Genomic DNA, 5,938 nt, shown 5'->3' with positions numbered 1-5,938 from the left:
ATTGCTTAAATCGCATTTTCTCGGCGAGCTGAGCGCTTTTTCTGAATTGTGCCGCTCCCGTCACTCTGGTTAGGTTGGCATCGAAAAAAACGCTCTCGGGTGCTTTAGAGTGCCGAGTTTATTACTGCGTAATAAGAAATGACCATTTACAACGTTTGGTTTATGTTTTATAAGCATTTTTAATTTTATTGCTTAAATCGCATTTTCTCGGCGAGCTGAGCACTTTTTCTGAATTGTGCCGCTCCCGTCACTCTGGTTAGGTTGGCATCGAAAAAAACGCTCTCGGGTGCTTTAGAGTGCCGAGTTTATCACTGCGCATGAAGAAATGACCACCTCCAACGTTTGGTTTATGTTTTATAAGCATTTTTAATTTTATTGCTTAAATCGCATTTTCTCGGCGAGCTGAGCACTTTTTCTGAATTGTGCCGCTCCCGTCACTCTGGTTAGGTTGGCATCGAAAAAAACGCTCTCGGGTGCTTTAGAGTGCCGAGTTTATCACTGCGCATGAAGAAATGACCACCTCCAACGTTTGGTTTATGTTTTATAAGCATTTTTAATTTTATTGCTTAAATCGCATTTTCTCGGCGAGCTGAGCACTTTTTCTGAATTGTGCCGCTCCCGTCACTCTGGTTAGGTTGGCATCGAAAAAAACGCTCTCGGGTGCTTTAGAGTGCCGAGTTTATCACTGCGCATGAAGAAATGACCACCTCCAACGTTTGGTTTATGTTTTATAAGCATTTTTAATTTTATTGCTTAAATCGCATTTTCTCGGCGAGCTGAGCACTTTTTCTGAATTGTGCCGCTCCCGTCACTCTGGTTAGGTTGGCATGGAAAAAAACGCTCTCGGGTGCTTTAGAGTGCCGAGTTTATTACTGCGTAATAAGAAATGACCATCTACAACGTTTGGTTTATGTTTTATAAGCATTTTTAATTTTATTGCTTAAATCGCATTTTCTCGGCGAGCTGAGCACTTTTTCTGAATTGTGCCGCTCCCGTCACTCTGTTTAGGTTGGCATGGAAAAAAACGCTCTCGGGTGCTTTAGAGTGCCGAGTTTATCACTGCACATGAAGAAAAGACCACCTCCAACGTTTGGTTTATGTTTTATAAGCATTTTTAATTTTATTGCTTAAATCGCATTTTCTCGGCGAGCTGAGCGCTTTTTCTGAATTGTGCCGCTCCCGTCACTCTGGTTAGGTTGGCATCGAAAAAAACGCTCTCGGGTGCTTTAGAGTGCCGAGTTTATTACTGCGTAATAAGAAATGACCATTTACAACGTTTGGTTTATGTTTTATAAGCATTTTTAATTTTATTGCTTAAATCGCATTTTCTCGGCGAGCTGAGCACTTTTTCTGAATTGTGCCGCTCCCGTCACTCTGGTTAGGTTGGCATCGAAAAAAACGCTCTCGGGTGCTTTAGAGTGCCGAGTTTATCACTGTGCATGAAGAAATGACCACCTCCAACGTTTGGTTTATGTTTTATAAGCATTTTTAATTTTATTGCTTAAATCGCATTTTCTCGGCGAGCTGAGCGCTTTTTCTGAATTGTGCCGCTCCCGTCACTCTGGTTAGGTTGGCATCGAAAAAAACGCTCTCGGGTGCTTTAGAGTGCCGAGTTTATTACTGCGTAATAAGAAATGACCATCTACAACGTTTGGTTTATGTTTTATAAGCATTTTTAATTTTATTGCTTAAATCGCATTTTCTCGGCGAGCTGAGCACTTTTTCTGAATTGTGCCGCTCCCGTCACTCTGGTTAGGTTGGCATCGAAAAAAACGCTCTCGGGTGCTTTAGAGTGCCGAGTTTATCACTGTGCATGAAGAAATGACCACCTCCAACGTTTGGTTTATGTTTTATAAGCATTTTTAATTTTATTGCTTAAATCGCATTTTCTCGGCGAGCTGAGCGCTTTTTCTGAATTGTGCCGCTCCCGTCACTCTGGTTAGGTTGGCATCGAAAAAAACGCTCTTGGGTGCTTTAGAGTGCCGAGTTTATCACTGCGCATGAAGAAATGACCACCTCCAACGTTTGGTTTATGTTTTATAAGCATTTTTAATTTTATTGCTTAAATCGCATTTTCTCGGCGAGCTGAGCACTTTTTCTGAATTGTGCCGCTCCCGTCACTCTGGTTAGGTTGGCATCGAAAAAAACGCTCTCGGGTGCTTTAGAGTGCCGAGTTTATCACTGCGCATGAAGAAATGACCAACTCCAACGTTTGGTTTATGTTTTATAAGCATTTTTAATTTTATTGCTTAAATCGCATTTTCTCGGCGAGCTGAGCACTTTTTCTGAATTGTGCCGCTCCCGTCACTCTGGTTAGGTTGGCATCGAAAAAAACGCTCTCGGGTGCTTTAGAGTGCCGAGTTTATCACTGCGCATGAAGAAATGACCACCTCCAACGTTTGGTTTATGTTTTATAAGCATTTTTAATTTTATTGCTTAAATCGCATTTTCTCGGCGAGCTGAGCACTTTTTCTGAATTGTGCCGCTCCCGTCACTCTGGTTAGGTTGGCATCGAAAAAAACGCTCTCGGGTGCTTTAGAGTGCCGAGTTTATCACTGCGCATGAAGAAATGACCACCTCCAACGTTTGGTTTATGTTTTATAAGCATTTTTAATTTTATTGCTTAAATCGCATTTTCTCGGCGAGCTGAGCACTTTTTCTGAATTGTGCCGCTCCCGTCACTCTGGTTAGGTTGGCATCGAAACAAACGCTCTCGGGTGCTTTAGAGTGCCGAGTTTATCACTGCGCATGAAGAAATGACCACCTCCAACGTTTGGTTTATGTTTTATAAGCATTTTTAATTTTATTGCTTAAATCGCATTTTCTCGGCGAGCTGAGCACTTTTTCTGAATTGTGCCGCTCCCGTCACTCTGGTTAGGTTGGCATGGAAAAAAACGCTCTCGGGTGCTTTAGAGTGCCGAGTTTATTACTGCGTAATAAGAAATGACCATCTACAACGTTTGGTTTATGTTTTATAAGCATTTTTAATTTTATTGCTTAAATCGCATTTTCTCGGCGAGCTGAGCACTTTTTCTGAATTGTGCCGCTCCCGTCACTCTGTTTAGGTTGGCATGGAAAAAAACGCTCTCGGGTGCTTTAGAGTGCCGAGTTTATCACTGCACATGAAGAAAAGACCACCTCCAACGTTTGGTTTATGTTTTATAAGCATTTTTAATTTTATTGCTTAAATCGCATTTTCTCGGCGAGCTGAGCGCTTTTTCTGAATTGTGCCGCTCCCGTCACTCTGGTTAGGTTGGCATCGAAAAAAACGCTCTCGGGTGCTTTAGAGTGCCGAGTTTATTACTGCGTAATAAGAAATGACCATTTACAACGTTTGGTTTATGTTTTATAAGCATTTTTAATTTTATTGCTTAAATCGCATTTTCTCGGCGAGCTGAGCACTTTTTCTGAATTGTGCCGCTCCCGTCACTCTGGTTAGGTTGGCATCGAAAAAAACGCTCTCGGGTGCTTTAGAGTGCCGAGTTTATCACTGCGCATGAAGAAATGACCACCTCCAACGTTTGGTTTATGTTTTATAAGCATTTTTAATTTTATTGCTTAAATCGCATTTTCTCGGCGAGCTGAGCGCTTTTTCTGAATTGTGCCGCTCCCGTCACTCTGGTTAGGTTGGCATGGAAAAAAACGCTCTCGGGTGCTTTAGAGTGCCGAGTTTATTACTGCGTAATAAGAAATGACCATCTACAACGTTTGGTTTATGTTTTATAAGCATTTTTAATTTTATTGCTTAAATCGCATTTTCTCGGCGAGCTGAGCACTTTTTCTGAATTGTGCCGCTCCCGTCACTCTGTTTAGGTTGGCATGGAAAAAAACGCTCTCGGGTGCTTTAGAGTGCCGAGTTTATCACTGCACATGAAGAAAAGACCACCTCCAACGTTTGGTTTATGTTTTATAAGCATTTTTAATTTTATTGCTTAAATCGCATTTTCTCGGCGAGCTGAGCGCTTTTTCTGAATTGTGCCGCTCCCGTCACTCTGGTTAGGTTGGCATCGAAAAAAACGCTCTCGGGTGCTTTAGAGTGCCGAGTTTATTACTGCGTAATAAGAAATGACCATTTACAACGTTTGGTTTATGTTTTATAAGCATTTTTAATTTTATTGCTTAAATCGCATTTTCTCGGCGAGCTGAGCACTTTTTCTGAATTGTGCCGCTCCCGTCACTCTGGTTAGGTTGGCATCGAAAAAAACGCTCTCGGGTGCTTTAGAGTGCCGAGTTTATCACTGCGCATGAAGAAATGACCACCTCCAACGTTTGGTTTATGTTTTATAAGCATTTTTAATTTTATTGCTTAAATCGCATTTTCTCGGCGAGCTGAGCACTTTTTCTGAATTGTGCCGCTCCCGTCACTCTGGTTAGGTTGGCATGGAAAAAAACGCTCTCGGGTGCTTTAGAGTGCCGAGTTTATTACTGCGTAATAAGAAATGACCATCTACAACGTTTGGTTTATGTTTTATAAGCATTTTTAATTTTATTGCTTAAATCGCATTTTCTCGGCGAGCTGAGCACTTTTTCTGAATTGTGCCGCTCCCGTCACTCTGTTTAGGTTGGCATGGAAAAAAACGCTCTCGGGTGCTTTAGAGTGCCGAGTTTATCACTGCACATGAAGAAAAGACCACCTCCAACGTTTGGTTTATGTTTTATAAGCATTTTTAATTTTATTGCTTAAATCGCATTTTCTCGGCGAGCTGAGCGCTTTTTCTGAATTGTGCCGCTCCCGTCACTCTGGTTAGGTTGGCATCGAAAAAAACGCTCTCGGGTGCTTTAGAGTGCCGAGTTTATTACTGCGTAATAAGAAATGACCATTTACAACGTTTGGTTTATGTTTTATAAGCATTTTTAATTTTATTGCTTAAATCGCATTTTCTCGGCGAGCTGAGCACTTTTTCTGAATTGTGCCGCTCCCGTCACTCTGGTTAGGTTGGCATCGAAAAAAACGCTCTCGGGTGCTTTAGAGTGCCGAGTTTATCACTGTGCATGAAGAAATGACCACCTCCAACGTTTGGTTTATGTTTTATAAGCATTTTTAATTTTATTGCTTAAATCGCATTTTCTCGGCGAGCTGAGCGCTTTTTCTGAATTGTGCCGCTCCCGTCACTCTGGTTAGGTTGGCATCGAAAAAAACGCTCTCGGGTGCTTTAGAGTGCCGAGTTTATTACTGCGTAATAAGAAATTACCATCTACAACGTTTGGTTTATGTTTTATAAGCATTTTTAATTTTATTGCTTAAATCGCATTTTCTCGGCGAGCTGAGCACTTTTTCTGAATTGTGCCGCTCCCGTCACTCTGGTTAGGTTGGCATCGAAAAAAACGCTCTCGGGTGCTTTAGAGTGCCGAGTTTATCACTGTGCATGAAGAAATGACCACCTCCAACGTTTGGTTTATGTTTTATAAGCATTTTTAATTTTATTGCTTAAATCGCATTTTCTCGGCGAGCTGAGCGCTTTTTCTGAATTGTGCCGCTCCCGTCACTCTGGTTAGGTTGGCATCGAAAAAAACGCTCTTGGGTGCTTTAGAGTGCCGAGTTTATCACTGCGCATGAAGAAATGACCACCTCCAACGTTTGGTTTATGTTTTATAAGCATTTTTAATTTTATTGCTTAAATCGCATTTTCTCGGCGAGCTGAGCACTTTTTCTGAATTGTGCCGCTCCCGTCACTCTGGTTAGGTTGGCATCGAAAAAAACGCTCTCGGGTGCTTTAGAGTGCCGAGTTTATCACTGCGCATGAAGAAATGACCAACTCCAACGTTTGGTTTATGTTTTATAAGCATTTTTAATTTTATTGCTTAAATCGCATTTTCTCGGCGAGCTGAGCACTTTTTCTGAATTGTGCCGCTCCCGTCACTCTGGTTAGGTTGGCATCGAAAAAAACGCTCTCGGGTGCTTTAGAGTGCCGAGTTTATCACTGCGCATGAAGAAATG

The sequence above is a fragment of the Syngnathus typhle genome, unplaced genomic scaffold (assembly GCF_033458585.1).
Source record: "Syngnathus typhle isolate RoL2023-S1 ecotype Sweden unplaced genomic scaffold, RoL_Styp_1.0 HiC_scaffold_48, whole genome shotgun sequence".
Lineage (NCBI taxonomy): Eukaryota > Metazoa > Chordata > Actinopteri > Syngnathiformes > Syngnathidae > Syngnathus > Syngnathus typhle.
Note: the sequence above shows the minus strand (reverse complement) of the source record.